Below are 18,007 nucleotides of genomic sequence, written 5' to 3'. Positions count from 1 at the left end.
AGGGGTCTCCAGCCTGCCCAAATCCATTATTTTCATGGCCTTACTTCCTTGTGGTCACCTCTTGGTTCCGATTGTCTTCATTTTGAAGACAATGTGCCTTTGATCTGTCCAGTAGTAAGCACCACACATGATCTTAATCTTTCAGATAACCTGCCTGTCTTTTCTTTTGACAAGGACATATTCATTAAGATACCAATGTTAAGAGTGGCAGTGCATCTAGGACAGGGGTAGGCAACCTTGGCTCTTTTATGACTCGTGGACTTCAACTCCCAGAATTCCTGAGCCAGCACAGCTGGCTCAGGAATTCTGGGAGTTGAAGTCCACGAGTCATAAAAGAGCCAAGGTTGCCTACCCCTAATCTAGGAAGTCATGTTACAGGCAAGTAGGCAGAACATTCTAGCAGTGGTCTTCAGTAAGAGTAGGTCATTACTGTTACACTCATCCATTCCATGTCTCCCAGCAACTCCCTGCCAGGCTGCATAATGGCACCCTACCTTTACATTAAATCCACCAAGTTTATTGGTGCTACTCACTGCTGACAGTAAGGTATTTAATTATTCATAGAAACTGTCTTTCATTTCATCCAGGTTGGTCCTTGTGGGTGTAGATGCAGAGTGCCGTGACTTGTTTTTTAGAGCAGAGGTCCCAAATCTTTTGGGCACTAGGGACTGGTTATGTGGAGAGAGGTTTTTCCACGGACCGGAGGGGTCGTGGTTTTGTGTGCCGCCTACATCCTGTGAATGGGGCTTTCCTTGTTTGTGCGGACCAGTTGCTGGCATGCCGCGGTCCAGTACTGGTCCAAGGACCGGGGGTTGGGGACCCCTGTCGTAGAGAAGACTGCAGTGTCATGAACTGGTTTTTCAAACCCTTGGAGACAGTAGCCAGGTCTCAGAACCAAGTAACTCCTGATGGCAAATCCAGTTCCAGTTCCTTATTGCTTAACACTGTCATGACTGCTCCAGAAAAAAGTGTGTCCACCTCCAGTTTTAATCAAGCTGAGCTTCATTGGCAAGATGAGTCTCGCTCAGGGCTGCAATGTCAGTGGTGTAATCTTGCAAGCTCTTTGCTAATTGAAGCTGTTCTTGCCTCTGACCTGACTGCTGTAGGTTTGTCCAAAACCATCTATGAGGGGGATGGGCAATTAAGAAGTTTGATATATAAATAAATAAATAGAAATGTGTAGGACCTTCCAAGTGCCAATGGTGAGCGGTAACACTTTGTGTTTTTATGTTTGTTCAGCCGCCAAGATAGGTAGGTCACTAGAATATATCAATAAGAAAAGCAAAGAAACGATAATATTTTTAAACAAAGAAAAAATTCTGACAATTTCAAAAGGTTATTTTACTGAAGGTTTTTAAACAAAATGAAGCCACAGAAGAATTTAAAACCTGGGAGGAGAATGCATATGAACAATAAAATACTGAAGTTTATAGTGAATGGGATATTCTCTGCCACTTTCCCTAAGGTAAAGTATAACAGTGCCCACTCTGTCCCTTACTATCTGTAATTGCTTTCAAGTCCTTGCATACTGGATGCAAAAAATAATAATCTGATTAAAATTCAAGGAGAAGAATGTAAGGTGAAGTGTTATGCTGACGATATAGTATTAAGAATTATGCAATCGCAGAGCTCTGCAGGACTAATAACGACGACTTTGGTTGCTTTTCTGGATTCAAAATTAATGAAAAGAAAACTAAGGCACTTAACCTCTGGTGAAGAAAATGCTGTGAAAACACAAACTGGTGATGAGATAACTAAAGACTCAGTTAACCAGCACTGCATCTGACAAGAAGCAATAAAGATATATTTCAAAGCAATTACAACAAATGATGGAAAGATATAAAGCAAGTTCTCAAAATATGGAGAGGTCTGTGATTTTCCTGACTAGGACTTAATGTAATCATAAAAATGAATATATTACCTCAAATGAACTTTCTATTCCAAATGGCACCATTCCCAATTTCATACAAAACCTTTCAGGATTTAAAGTAAACATACAGAAAACTAAAATTTTGGCTAGAAACATGACAGTTTCACAGAAGGCCTTCTTGGAAGGATTAACTGGATTTGAGATTGTTAAAAGGGTTAAATATTTGGGGGTAATTTTGTCGCCCTCGAATACAAAGCTATATAAAAATAATTATGAAAAATTGTGGGGGAAAATTCAAAAAGAATTGGAGAGTTGGCAAAAATTGCAATTGACTTTGTTGGGACGGATTGCAGCAGTGAAAATGAATGTCCTGCCCAAATTTTTATTTTTATTCCAAATGATACCGATTCTTAAGAAAGACTCTAATTTGGAGGAATGGCAGCGTGGTATCAATAAATTTGTGTGGGCAGGGAAAAAGCCACGAGTTAAACTTAAGATTATGCAGGATATTCGTGAGAGAGGTGGCCTTAAATTGCCTAATTTTAAATTATATTATGAAGCTGCTGCATTAGTAGGAATAAGTGATTGGATCAATTTGACGCAATCGAGGTTATTAAATCTTGAGGGCCATGATTTGTTGTTTGGCTGGCATGCATATTTGTTGTATGATAAGAAGGTAGGTACTGTGTTTAGGACGCATATTTTAAGACAGGCATTGCTGAGAGTTTGGAAGAAGTATAGACATAAGCTAAGTTGTAAGATACCATTGTGGGCAATTCCAAAACACGCAATAGAAAATATACATGCTGGTTTCAAACACGATGAGACTACCTACAAGGAAATTTTAAGTTTGGAAAGGAATGTTTGGTGCTTGAAATCATATAGCTTCTTGCGAGAAGAGAAGGTTGTTCAAACATGGTTTCAATATACTCAGTTACGGGCCAGGTGGAAAGAAGACCAGAAAATTGGATTTGCAACGATTGATGAAAATCTGATAAAGCAAATTAGAAATCAGGGACCTGCACACATTAAACGGATATATCTTGCATTGATAGAGATTGATTCAGAAACAGAGCTTGTTAAGGACTGTATGATAAAATGGGCCCAAAATATCCAGGAAGTTATCACAATGGATATGTGGGAGAAGATCTGGGTGAGGAATGTGAAATTTACTCAAGCTCAAAATTTAAGAGAGAATTTTTATAAGATGTTTTATAGATGGCATTTAGATCCTAAAAAGCTTGCAAGTATGTATCCGAATTATCAGCCTAAGTGTTGGAGGTGCGGGGTTGAAGATGCAACATATTTTCACATATGGTGGACATGTAAAAAGGTTAAGGCCTTTTGGATTAAAATTTGGTGGAATATACAGAAGATCTTTAAAAGGAGGATAAAGTTTTGTCCGCAATTTTTTTTGTTGGGAATAATTGTTGATGCTACAGTGGTGGACTCCAAGTTGATGCTGAATTTAGTCACGGCAGCAAGACTTTTGATAGGACAATATTGGAAGAAAGAGGAGCTGCCGACTATAGAAGAATGGACTTTAAAGGTTTCCGACCTGGCAGAGATGGCGAAGATATCGGCTTATTTGAAAGATCACTCGCAAGAACGTTATATTATGGAATGGAGAAAGTGGATTGAGTTTATCCAGAATAAGTATAGGGTTAAGAAGTTTTATCTAGCATTCGAATAAGTCTTCTTTCGTGTTCTTTCTTTTTTTTTCCTATTTTTTTTTATATATATTTAATAATGTTAAGTTTTGTTTGTTCTTATATAAGTTAGAGAGTGATGGATTTTAGAATTTATGGTTGTTAGTATATGGTTGCTTATGATTGCTTTTATATATATATACCTTGTATTTAGCTCTGGGAAGTCCGGGGGGGGGAGGGGGGTGGGGGGGAGGGAGGGGAGGGAAGAGGGAGGGGGGAAGGGGGGAGGGAAGGGGGGAGGGAAGAGGTAGGGGGGAGGTAGGGAGGGGAGGGTGGAGGGGGATGGGGGTTTTTAATGGAAAATTGTATTGTAAAACTTTTCAATAAAAAAAAAAAAAAAACCTTTCAGGATTGCTAAAGAACAAGCAATAGATTCGTATGGAGAAGTGGGGGGGAAACCCAACAAAAGAAAGACATAAAATTCTACAGGATTAAAAAAAAGGTGGACTAGAGCAGGGGTCTTCGACCTTGGCAACTTTAAGACTTGTGGAATTCAACTCCCAGAATTCCTCAGCCACCTTTGGTGGCTGAGGAATTCTGGGAGTTGAAGTACACAAGTCTTAAAGTTGTCAAGGTTGAGGACCCCTGACTAGAGTTCTTCAATCCAAGATTGTACTCCAGAGAACAGATAAAATCTCCAAAAAATTGAATATTTAATAAAAGAAGGGGCAGCTCAAACTAATTGACTTCATAGATTCTGTGGTAGGAAGAAACGAAGAGAAGAATTTGAAAGTACATGCAGTAAGATAGAGCCTATTAAAAATGAAGTTTTTTAAAAGCAAGAATTAAGTCAAAAATTTCACCCCTAACCTCACCAACAAATGGTTTTAAAGGATAATTTTAAGTAAAAAAGATTCAAGTACCGGTACTTATGATAACATGATATATTTGGATTTAAGAAACAGATTAGACTGTTGTGCAGGAACTGCACAATGAAAGTAGCAGTTTGCCATGCTTATTGAATTTACGAGCTGGAAAAATTAAAAAATCTCAAAAAAAGAAGGGACTTTAAGAAAAATGGCAGAATTTTTATTATTTATGTATTTATACCCTGGCTTTATCATTTTTACAAGAAAGCTGCTGAATGTATATCCCATGCCACTTTCCTCCTATTTTCCCCACAACAACCCTGTGAGTGGGTTGGGCTGAGAGAGAATGACTGGCCCAAAGTCAGCCATTTGGCTTTCATGGTTAAGGCGGGACTTGAACTCACCAAACTGGCTTTGAAATGCTTATACAAAACAAAACAAAACATTATATTAGAATAATGATTTATAAATTGTTGCTGAATATGACCCAGAGACAGAACAAGTTAAATGCTGTATGATAAGTTTGTGATGCAAAATTTGAGAGAAATAATTACAGTGGACTAATCAAAAGTAATTGGAAAAAAATCAAGAACATTTGCTCCAGCTACAATTTAGGGGAAAATAATATAAAATGTACTACAGATGGTATATAAAATCATTTATGATTGCTAAAATAAATGAAGCAAAGAACAACAATGTTGGAAGTGCCATAACAATGAAGGAATATTTTACCATACCTTGTGGTCATGGGTAAAAAATCCAAAAGTATTAGAAAGAAAAACATAAGTTAAAATAAAAATATTTGAACTGAAACCACAGACTTTTCTGTTAGTTATAATTCCATAAAATACTACAATTAACTAAGATATATGTTGGTTGCAGCAAGAATAAACCTAGCACAACATTGAAAAGGTGATACTTAAACATCAGACTGGTAGATAAAAATGGAAGAACATGCTTAATGGTGCAATTGATAGCATGTATTCACAATATAAGCTTAATTAAAGCAGGGAACTATTCCTGATTTAGACTTCCAGGTATGATTTTTAGGACTCAAATAAAAATAACCACAATTACTAATGATTGGTGCAAAGTTCAGATATTTAAACTCTGACTAGTGGCTGGGGATATAAATGGAAGGGAAAGGGAGAATGTATCAATAAAAGTAATTCTTTTTTTGTATGATAGAGAAATATTGAGGATTCTGAATTTTGGGGATGGAGAATGCTATGGAGCTAAGAAAGCAAAACAAATGGTGTATAGAACAAATCAATCTAAATATATTTTTCTGCTAGACCCAGATCTCAGGATAATAGACTAAATTGATTGTAGACACATCAAGTAATTTTACTATGCCTGTAGCCGAAGGCATTTTTACAAAAATACAAAACAATACTACCACAGCTTATGAAGTTCACACAGACTATTTACTATTTACTATAGGTGATGACCTATAAAGCCCTAAATGGCATGGGTCCGGATTACCTTAGGGAGCACCTGCTGCCAGCATCAGCTTCCCATCGTCCTGTGCGCACCCATAGGGAGGGCCTCCTTAGGGTTCCGCTGGTCAGAGATTGCCGGTGGGTGATTCCCAGGGGGAGGGCATTCTCTGTGAGTGCGCCCGCCCTCTGGAACGAACTGCCGATGGAGCTTCGGACTGCCCCCGACCTTCGCTCGTTTCGCCGAGATTTAAAAACTTGGTTGTTTGAATTGTCTGGCCTGGACTGAGGGATTTTAAGTTATATTAATTTAATTAAATTAAATTAAATTTAAATTTAAATTTTTAATGTTATCTTAATTGTGAGCTGTATTAATTTTATTTTATTTTATTCTCTCTTTTGTATTGTTTTTTAACTTGCGCTGTGAACCGCACTGAGTCCTTCGGGAATAGGGCAGTATATAAATTCAACTAATAATAAATAATAAATAAATACCATGTGAGAGAATCCCATTTGCAGACCATGGCTGTAGTCTTCAAATGTTCAGTGGTTTTAAGGCTGGCAAAGCAAGACAATACATAGAGTGATCTGAACATCCTACTCCAATATAGTCCACAAAGGTTTGTGTGTAATCAGTTTTTTTAAAGATGCCACAATATTAATTGCTGATTGTGCTGCACTTTCCTTAAGGTGGCTGCCTTGCTGAAAGCCAGTGATACCTTGGATCTGTTCTATTGCCGAGCTCCTCTGATTAACATTGATTGTGCTTTTTGCATTTTTGTTTTCTTTTTCCTACAGCACAGTGGACAAATTAATTTTGTAGTGCAGAATGTCATGAAGATTAGGACTTTGACGAATTTAATTATGCTTAGAAAATGTTTGAAGTTATGATGGACCCCTCAAAAAAGTATTTCTGACCCAGTTCTGGAGCTACAGTGGTTGCTCCCCACCCTGCAGTCATGTGACCGCATTTTGTGTGCTTGACCACTGGCCTGCATTTATGCCCTTTGCAGTGTCCCATAGTCATGCGACCATAATTTACAACAGTTTTGCTGAAAACCAGTGTTTATTTCTGGGTTTTGACAAAAACAGCTTTAGCAAACAGTGGATTTGGTTAACAACCACTGTAAAAAGACATAAAATTGGGTTAGTCCCATGATGATCCACTTCCATAAGCTCACAGCGTACATATGAAGAGCAAGTAATAGGTCATAGATCATAAATCATAGTTATAACCATTAATCATGTTCCAAATAACAATTCTAAGAAACCAATAGGAAAAGCTAGTAGGAAAGATGAGAAGACAAGAAAAGATGAGAAATGAGACAATGCTGTGATAATTAAGTGTTCAGCAGAGTGATGGCATGTGGGGGGGGGGCAACTATAAGTCAGGTTGTTTTGGAATCAGAGGTCTCCAACCTTTTGGGCACCAGGGACCGGTTCTGTGGAGAGAGGTTTTCCCACGGACCGGAGGGTGCGTGGTTTTGTGTGCTACCTGCATCCTGCGGATGGGGCTTTGCTTGTTTGTGCGGACCAGTTGCTGGCATGCTACAGCCTGGTACCAATCCACAGATCAGGGGTTGTGGACCCCTGCTCTACTCGATAGCAGGATCCTGAGGGGAGAAGTTGAAATAGATCAGTGGTGGCGAACGTTTAGAGACCGAGTGCCCAAACTGCAACCCAAAACCCACTTATGTATCGCCGGGTGGGCATGACCCACCAGGTAGGCATGTCCCTCTGAGTGGGTGTGGCCTGCTGGGTGGGCATGGCTACAGAGGTCATGGCAGACTGGGTGGGTGTGGTGGGTGTGGCCAGCTCGATGTTGGGGAGGAATGCCTGTGGGGACCAGGCAGGGTTGGGGGAGATCCAGGGGGTCTCTGGTGGGAGGCAGTGGGCAGTAAAGCGTCTTGCTCAGCTGATGGCTTGAGGGTGAAGGGGGGAGCTACACCCCCTCCCAAACACTGCCGTCTCGTGAAAGCAGGATGAAAACTCAAAAAAGCAACAAGGGAAAAAAGTTAAAACAGAAGAATGTCCTGCCATGGTTTTCTTCCCTGGAGGAGGTGGGGGGACATGGGGGGAGGCTCCTGAGCCCCACAGCTCTTCCAAAGGGGGAGGAGGAGAGTGGGGAGGGGCTGTGCTGGGATTGGGGCTCCTCGTGCCTTCCGCTGCCTGTCTGCACTCTTCTGCCGCAGATGCCACGGCTCCGCTTGCCTGGCAGGGAACGCAGGTGGAGCTGCTGCCTGGCTTGCCGTGTCGGGGCTAGGCTGGACTGGGCTGGGTGCAGAGCCTCCTCGCCGCTTCTTCCCCCGTGGACATCGGGAGTGCCCACCCTGCCTATCCCTTGTCCTGGGGCAGCTGCTGCTGTCCGGCATTCTCCAACCTGTCGCCAGCCAGCCAGGTGCACCGGGATGCCTCTATTCGTGCTCCCTCAGCCTCTTCCCTCTCCAGGCTGGGGCTGGTCAGATTCCCCCACCCCATGGGCCATGCTGTACTTATCCCCAGCCAGCCCTGCTCCTCCACCCTCCTTCTGCAGCCAGACCACAGCTTTTTTTTAAAAAAATTCCATTTATATCCCGCCGAGCTGAGTGGTGCCTCTCCCCACACGCATCCTCAGGTGGAGGAGCCAGGCAGCCGCAGCTCTCACTCCCCTCTGGCCTCCATCTGCCCGAGGCTCGAGCTCAGCGTGCCAGGCTGGCCAGCGATGGGTTGGAGAGTGCGGGATGACAGCAGCTGCCCCGGGACAGAGGTTAGTCAGGGTGGGTGCTCCCGATGTCCGCAGGGGAAGAAGCAGCATGGAGGCTCCACGCACAGCCCAGCACAGCCCCAGCACAGCACGGAAAGTGAGGTAGCTGTCCTACATGCGTGGGACCCAACCCTCACAGAGCGCCCTTCTCCCGCCGCCCCGACTCAGTTCCTTACCTCCACCCGGCTTGTTCCGCGGCCTCATGGCAGCAGCATTGGGCAGGAAGCGGCAAACCTGGCTTGCTGAGGATCGAGCCACGTTTGCCGCCGCCGCTCTCGGAGCCGGCGATCAGCAGGGCCCCGTCACGGAAGGACTCGGGGGCACCGGGGTCGAGCCTAACAAAGCCCACCTTCTATATCAGCAGATCCTTGAGCTTTTGACACAGGAAGAACATTCTTTGTTGTTCCTTTTTAATGATGGTTCTAATGACCATTTCAAGCCCTTGGAGATAATAGAACCTAGAAACCTGAAAGCCTCTGCTGTTGATACCGTGTTGCCTAATATTGTAAGAGGTGGTAGAATTAGGACAGCTCCTTCTAAAAACTACTATCATCTCTACAGTTTTAAGAGTGTTCAGCTCCAGATTGTTCTGGCTGCCCCACAAGGCCAGTTATCTCTCGTCTATGTGCAAGGCTCATCATTGTCTTGAATGAGACCAATGTTTGTTGTATCATTTGCAAACTTTAGTACAGTAGTAGCTGGACAGTATTATGATAGAGCAGGAAATATTAATTGCTAAGTCAATAGAAAATTCTACTTTCTAATTTGGAAGGATTTCTTATTTTGTTTTTTAAAGATGAATGCTGTAGCCACTTCCAGGTGAGGCACAAACAGTACAGGGAGTGCAGAATTATTAGGCAAATGAGTATTTTGACCACATCATCCTCTTTATGCATGTTGTCTTACTCCAAGCTGTATAGGCTTGAAAGCCTACTACCAATTAAGCATATTAGGTGATGTGCATCTCTGTAATGAGAAGGGGTGTGGTCTAATGACATCAACACCCTGTATCAGGTGTGCATAATTATTAGGCAACTTCCTTTCCTTTGGCAAAATGGATCAAAAGAAGGACTTGACAGGCTCAGAAAAGTCAAAAATAGTGAGATATCTTGCAGAGGGATGCAGCACTCTTAAAATTGCAAAGCTTCTGAAGCGTGATCATCGAACAATCAAGCGTTTCATTCAAAATAGTCAACAGGGTCGCAAGAAGCGTGTGGAGAAACCAAGGCGCAAAATAACTGCCCATGAACTGAGAAAAGTCAAGCGTGCAGCTGCCAAGATGCCACTTGCCACCAGTTTGGCCATATTTCAGAGCTGCAACATCACTGGAGTGCCCAAAAGCACAAGGTGTGCAATACTCAGAGACATGGCCAAGGTAAGAAAGGCTGAAAGACGACCACCACTGAACAAGACACACAAGCTGAAACGTCAAGACTGGGCCAAGAAATATCTCAAGACTGATTTTTCTAAGGTTTTATGGACTGATGAAATGAGAGTGAGTCTTGATGGGCCAGATGGATGGGCCCGTGGCTGGATTGGTAAAGGGCAGAGAGCTCCAGTCCGACTCAGACGCCAGCAAGGTGGAGGTGGAGTACTGGTTTGGGCTGGAATCATCAAAGATGAGCTTGTGGGGCCTTTTCGGGTTGAGGATGGAGTCAAGCTCAACTCCCAGTCCTACTGCCAGTTTCTGGAAGACACCTTCTTCAAGCAGTGGTACAGGAAGAAGTCTGCATCCTTCAAGAAAAACATGATTTTCATGCAGGACAATGCTCCATCACACGCGTCCAAGTACTCCACAGCGTGGCTGGCAAGAAAGGGTATAAAAGAAGGAAATCTAATGACATGGCCTCCTTGTTCACCTGATCTGAACCCCATTGAGAACCTGTGGTCCATCATCAAATGTGAGATTTACAAGGAGGGAAAACAGTACACCTCTCTGAACAGTGTCTGGGAGGCTGTGGTTGCTGCTGCACGCAATGTTGATGGTGAACAGATCAAAACACTGACAGAATCCATGGATGGCAGGCTTTTGAGTGTCCTTGCAAAGAAAGGGGCTATATTGGTCACTGATTTGTTTTTGTTATGTTTTTGAATGTCAGAAATGTATATTTGTGAATGTTGAGATGTTATATTGGTTTCACTGGTAAAAATAAATAATTGAAATGGGTATATATTTGTTTTTTGTTAAGTTGCCTAATAATTATGCACAGTAATAGTCACCTGCACACACAGATATCCCCCTAAAATAGCTATAACTAAAAACAAACTAAAAACTACTTCCAAAAATATTCAGCTTTGATATTAATGAGTTTTTTGGGTTCATTGAGAACATGGTTGTTGTTCAATAATAAAATTAATCCTCAAAAATACAACTTGCCTAATAATTCTGCACTCCCTGTATACATTAGAGTTGACATTGGGAGTACTGCAGCTGTTCACGCTCCACTAATATTTTCTTTTCTCGGGTTAATTTGTGACTGGAACCTTTTTCTTATGAGGGAGCAAAGGCAGATTGAATTGATATATTTCTGGATGCTGCATTAGATATTATTGCCAAGCAGCAATAGTTTGGTCCTATTACTTAGTTTACTTAACCAAACAACAGACTGCATTTATACTGAATAAGACTTTCCTATCCAAACTTTTACTTAAGGAAAAATGGAAAGCTTCAGTTTGGCTATCTAAATTACTTCTTCTTGGCACTATAATTAGGGACTGATAGTGCTGCACACACTGATATGCTGTGGGCTGTTTCAGTACAGTAATGAAATTTGTTTGTGGTTTCGTTTTATGCTGATTTTTGCCAAAATCAGATAATCCAGTGATTAACCTTTATTTATCTTACATACCAAGGTCAGCCACTAAGCATTTGCCATAGCTGGATTAATTTATAACAGAATGCAAATTCTGCAGTGCTAGCTTCTCTAAAAATCATTATTTACAATAGAGTCTAGTAATGTCTGCTAGCAGTTCTATAGGATGAAAGAACAAAAGGTTGGTAGGAATCCGGAAAAGCACAGGCAATAAAAACTGAACTATTAAAAAAATCAACTGAAAGTGACTTGGCTTTTTAATGGGCTCAAACATAGTATATCTGCTTATAATGAATAGTTGTTTTAGGCTTGATAAAATAAGAAAAGCATTTGTCTAAGCCAGGGGTGTCAAACTCAATTTCATTGAGGGCCGCATTAGCATTGCGGTTGCCCTCAGGGGGGGCAGGTGGGTATGGCCTGGGTGGGCGTGGCCTACTGGGTGGGCGTGGCTAGAGTGTGTATGGCCTACTGGGTGGGCGTGGCCAACTCTACATCGTTCGCATCAAGGGTGCCTATGGGGGCCTGGGCAGGAGTGGGACAGATCTGAGGGTCTCTGGCGGAAGGAGGGTCTCTGGGCCAGGGCCAAGGCAGTGGGGGCCGTTCCCTCACTGTTTCCAGGATGGCTTCGCGGGCCACATGAAACCACTTCGCGGGCCGGATCCGGCCCCCGGGCCTTGTGTTTGACATGTCTGGTCTAGGCAGATACAGTTAAGCTTTTTTTTAATGACTAATTGGAACATTGGCCTTGAATGAGACTCAGAAAATTTGTATGATACTTGTGACCATTTTTAATCAGTTTTTTTTCTGTTTGTAATTCTTAAGTGCATTGGAACAATCATTACTTTAATGTTTAAAGTAAAACCTGAGTTCTATTCTAAAGAAAAAAACTGTGTTCAGTTTTTCTCCCTTTGGGAGAAGAAATTAAGTTACCGTATGTTTCAGCTTATTGGGCTACTGAAATGGCTCTGGGGATGTTGCGGAGAAAGCAGTAAGTCCCTAATATTAATTAAAAGGGGAATGATGAAACGTATACCACACATGTTTTGTTAAAAGCTCTCCACCCAATTGTCATTTAATTAATTGATTCTCTACATGTAGCAGTTCACTTATCTCAATATATCTCCATTAAGAAATTAACAGTAAAACAAGAGAAGTATGAAAATCTATTCATAACACATAAAAAATAATGTCAGAGAGGAATTCTCCCAGCTCTCTTTTTGTCCTTGAAGGCTTGTCACGAAGCAGATTATAATTTTGCAGTCGTTTAATACCATTCAGACACAGTGGTGGAATTTAGGATTTTCAAGACAAGACTGGGGTTGAATATAAGCTGAATATTCCTTGCAGAACTTGGATTGTTGTGAAGAGATTGTGTGACAGCCCTTGTTCAAGTCCTTGAATGTCTTATCAAGAAAGCTGCCCTTAAAATACAATTTAGAGTACTTTCATTATCTGTCTTGATAACAGTTAGTTTATTTAGGCAAAGCACAAATAGAGCCTTGTGAAGGAGTTGTTCCTCTTAGTGTTTCCTGTATTTCAAGGCAATGGATGTGGATAGTCTTATCTATATAATCCTATTTTTTTTTTACAGTCATATGTGTTTTTAGTCAGAAGTTACTCCCCTGAAAGAAAATAAAGGCAAGTGCTGAATTAATCTAGCCTGAATAAGAAAATGCTTTGAGTACTTTAAAAGTAATGGAAATATCAAAATTAGGGTCAGCTATGATAAAAAATAGGGACGCGGTGGCTCAGTGGGTTAAGACGCTAAGCTTGTCGATCAGAAGGTCGGCAGTTTGGCGGGTCAAATCCCGAGTGCCGTGTAGCAGAGTGAGCGCCTGTTACTCGTCCCAGCTTCTGCCAACCTAGCAGTTCGAAAGCACGTAAAAATGCAAGTAGAAAAATAGGGACCACTATGGTGGGAAGGTAACAGCGTTCCGTGTGCCTTTGGCGTCTAGTCATGCCGGCCACATGACCACAGAGAGGTCCTTGGACAAGCGCTGGCTCTTCGGCTTTGAAACAGAGATGAGCACCGGCCCCTAGAGTCGGAAACGACTAGCACACATGTGCGGGGGAACCTTTACCTTTACCTTTATGATAAAAAATCTAGATTAAAATAGCCAGTGTTCCACCATTTGAGTATTTCCTCACCAGGAATGTTTTATAATTTCCCCTAGCCGATGTGAAGGCAGTAAATCATTAAAATATATTACCATACCATATTATTATATAATATGATATATTTTATATTGTATTACTTATATTGCATTAATTACATTACATTTTATATATTGTATTGTATTAATTATATTATTACAGGCTATTCTCAATTTACCATCACAATTGAACCCAACATTTGTGTTAAGCGAGGCAGTTGTTAAGTGAGTTCTGTCCCATTTTACAATCCTATTTGCTATTTTTGTTAAGTGAATCATTACTGTTGTTAAGTGAATCACATAGTCATTAAGTGAATCTGGCTTCCCCCATTGACTTTGCTTGTCAGAAGCCAGTTGTGAAGGTTACAAAGGGGATCATATGACCCTGGGACAGTGCAACAGCATAAGTACATGCCAGTTGCCAAGCACCTGAATTTTGATCATGTAACCGTGGGGATGCTGCAATGGTCATAAGTGTGGAAACTGGTCATAAATAACTTTTTTCTGTGCTGTTGTAAGTTTGAACAGTCACTGAATGGTTGTAAGTTGAGAACTACTATTATATTTATTGTAGTGCATTATATCACATTGAATTTTTACATCATTATATCATTCACATTTCTATAGCAATCTCAGCTGTGTGACTCTGGAGGGTTTACCATAAAAATAGTATACTGTATAATTCATGTTGCCCCAGTAATGACTAAGAGATGGTTTTAAGCCATCATGGGACACTATAAATCACTAGGGAAACAAAGGCTCATTGCATTAAAATGGTGGCAACTGTTCATAGCTCATAACATAGCACTAGTCAAAAACAGTCTGTGGTTAATCAATCTTTTGTATCTTTTTCCTCCTGAGAAGAAAAATGACAGCAAAAATGGTGGGAAAAATTCAGAGGAGGAGGGCGGGCTGCTGTCAGCAGAGAATGACATGACATCATCTGGGTTATGGTCCCTCATAGCATTCTGTGTCTTAGGCACAGGTTAGTGTTATGATAAAAGACTCACTGGAAAGCACCCAGTTTCTAATAAATACATCTTTGCTTTCTGAATTCATTTTCAACAAAATCCCGAAGAACCAAATCTGGCTTTCTTGGTATATTTAGTCCAAAATAGCTCTATTATTTAGCTATTCACAGAACAGAGGTTCCTGAAGACAGAATCAATGTCTTGAGATGATTTTTCATGATCAATTACTTTGAAGCATCTTTCTTTTTGAGACTTTGAAACAGTGATGTAAGCTGGGATAGTTTAGCACATGTGAAGTATTTATTAAGATAAAGAAATGGCACTGAATAAGCCATGCCATGGTTGCTGCAGAATAATCTCTTATTTGCCTTGTAAAAAAAAGAACAAACCCCAGTTTATTGGATCGAGATTCTGTTTGGAAGCTAGTTGCTGATATTGTTTATTGTCTGGAGGAGCAAAATTGGTGCCTTGAGAACTGGACCTCAGAGCCTAGGGTGCCCACGGTGAATCCTGTCTTCCAAGTGACCACCTTAAAGGAAATGACAAAGAAATTAGCAACTGTATCATCAGATGGCCCACATGGGCATGCAGGTACTGAGAGACGATACTATATTTTTATTGCTATATGAAAACCATAGTACAGTTTAACATATCATTGTTTAGAAGCCATTGGTACTGAGTGAGCTGTGAAAAAAAGCTATGTGTTTTACATCAGAACAGCAGAAGTTAACTATTTTATTCCTGAGATCCTACTGCAAGCTCAAGTCCTTCCTTCCTGCCATTTTTATTTTGTGTTGTTCTAACACTGTTTAAAGAAGTAGTTGTAAATCACAGAGAGAAGACTTTCCATGGCTGAAGTAATATATCTGATTATCTAAATCCCCTCTGCTCTGTAGGGAGAATATTAAATCTAAGATCTAGAACAGGGGTCTTCGAACTTGGCCCTTTTATGATTTGTGGACTTCAACTCCCAGAATTCCTCAGCCAGGCAAGCTGGCTGAGGAATTCTGGGAGTTGAAGTCCACAAGTCATAAAAGGGCCAAGTTTGAAGACCCCTGATCTAGAAGGACCTTGTTTTACCTCTGAGAACAAGACAGAGAAAAACAAGGTTTCAAGCAGAACGTCTTGGTTTGTTGAAGAATGAAGTGGTGTGACACCTGCATGAGAAGTTGCAGAGGGAGCCAAAAGTGGGGATTTTTTTACAGCAAAACAAAAGGTGTTTTAATTGATCTGTTAGATTGCCTATGCCTTGGACTCTACTGGATTCTTATATTTGCTGTCAGTTGTGATACAGTATATGGCTGTGAGGAAGGCAACAATCAGAATCAAAATGGCTTGTTTGGTAAATGGTTGGTTAATCATGCTAAGAAGCAAACTCTGGTGAGTTTGCTAATTAAGCCACCAAGGCCATTCAGTTAATTTCAGAGGTTAACACGTGCTTCCTAAGTTCAATTAATACCAAGCTATTTACTTTATTGACTATTCCTGTCATATATCACAATAGCTCTATTCTTCTTCAGCAATGGAATGCATTTTCAGTTAAAATAACCACAGCACCTTTGTACTTTTTGACCAAATACAGATCCAGACTTGGAAAATAATGGATGAATGCTAATTTTTACAAAATATTCAAAGGAAATAATATTTTATGCAACCTGAATAGTTAGCGTTTATCAATTGTCACCGTTTAGAGCTCTCGATAGCAGCCAGAGAGTACAGCTAATGGTGAGATGCGAGGAGTGCTATTTCAGCAATATTTGAAGAGCTCCAAGATCTCCTCTGGAGTTTTAACAGAAATTAACATTATGACCTTTTGTTGGTGTAAAGCCAGAAGTCCTCTTGTGATTTGTGGTTTCAGCAGCAACTGGGTCATCCTAATCAAAGCTAGGTTAAGGTAATTTCTCTCGTGAGTTACAATCTGTTGGTGTATTTGCACAAACTATTACTTTAGATTATTGATGGCCCTGGCCACTTCTTGATGTGAAACAGCTGGTTCTGTTTGTAAAGCTTTACTATCTCACTGATAGTGAAACATTCTCTCAGTTTTAGGTAAAATGCTAACGTGCTGAAATATCAGAGATCTTCAAGAGCAAATGTTAAACACGCTGAAACAAGTCCCAGGCATTTCCTTTAATTCCAAAAAAAACCTGTTTACAGAATTGTGAGTAAGGTACCTGCCTATGAAACTGAAGTGCTGATCAAAGTCTGCTTTTGACTTTATGAATTTTTTTTTTTAAAAAAAACGTGCCCTGGGCAGTCCTGCTAGGGACAATCAGGTTGCATAGACTACACCCATTGATGGAGTGTGATTATAGAAGGTGAAAAATATATTTCCATATAATGTACTAAGCCAGTATCTCATACCTGCACTGTGTTTCTACACCACCCTGCCTCCAAGTTGTTCAAGGATCTGGAACCTCTGGAACCAGCTGCCGGTGGAGCTGAGGACTGCCCCCGACCTCCGATCATTCCGCCGGGGCCTGAAGACCTGGCTCTTTGAGCTCTCGGGCCCAGGCTGAGGAGAAATTTATTTTAATTGGGGTTTTTAATAGTACAGGGTTGATTTAATATTTTTTAAATTGGTTTTTAACTTTTGTATGGTTGATTTTTAACTCCCTGTAAACCGCCCTGAGTCCTCAGGGAAAGGGCGGTATATAAATGCAATAAAATAAAATAAAATAAATAAAATTTTTATGTAATCTCTTTCATCTCCTCCAACATTTCTTGTGGCAATTGTGAAGTGCATGCATGCCTGGTTTCCAACTTTTCCTTTGCAGTGAAGAAAGAGGAAGATGCAAGAAAAGATCGTCAGACTTGGTCCCTTCTTTTACTACTTTAATGAAGTGAGGACAATAAAGTTGAAAAGTTTAGAGCCGTAGTCCCAACTGCTTTCTCACAACTCACCTGCACCCATGTGGCCCTTGGGGAACCATCATCTTGGAGATCCTGTGGTTTGCAGAATTCACACCTCCTGGTTTTGCTTTGGGTTCAATCCACCCTGGCATTCCTCAATCCTTTCTCAACAGTGTGCAACTGATGGGCCATCACCATCACTTCTGTGGCCACAAAATGGTAGAAAACATCTCCAGTCAGTTGCTGCTCCCTCGCAGTGGGAGAGCAGAAAGATCAAAGGCTGCCTTGCTTAGGCAGTCTAATCCTGAAACAACTATATATTCCAGAGAAGAAGGAATGAAATAAATTGTTAGAACTGCCTCTTCCATCTGTACTTTCAGGATGAACTTTGTCCATTTGTCTGGCCATTGGCTGAAAAATCAGAGCAGCACATATGACAAGTTAAAAGTCGCTATTACTCCATGAAATATAAAATTCACACTGAGGTAGAATGGTGGGGAAATAAATGCAGTATCAGCACTTTCTGCAACCAACCTTTTTTTTCTTTCTCAGTAGCTGCAGGCGAGATTGGGCATCTAAAGCAGGAGACCAGTTGAATATAGGGTTAGGCTGCTGAAGTCTTAGAGATGGGGAAGAAAATACTGGCT

General features: G+C 41.0%; 1 long non-coding RNA gene across 1 annotated transcript; it reads right to left on the bottom strand.

The window, feature by feature from the left end:
• Positions 1-14,118: 14,118 nt before the first annotated feature.
• On the bottom strand, positions 14,119-17,724 carry LOC310637371. The gene is made up of 3 exons (XR_014491921.1): positions 17,412-17,724; positions 16,872-17,022; positions 14,119-15,036 (listed from the first exon to the last, which is right to left on the bottom strand). It is a non-coding gene; the product is annotated as an uncharacterized lncRNA (long non-coding RNA).
• Between the last annotated feature and the right edge of the window lie 283 nt (positions 17,725-18,007).

This window comes from Vipera ursinii (assembly GCF_947247035.1).
Source record: "Vipera ursinii genome assembly, chromosome: 3".
Taxonomy (NCBI): Eukaryota; Metazoa; Chordata; class Lepidosauria; order Squamata; family Viperidae; genus Vipera; species Vipera ursinii.
This window is presented reverse-complemented; position numbering and strand designations above follow the sequence as displayed.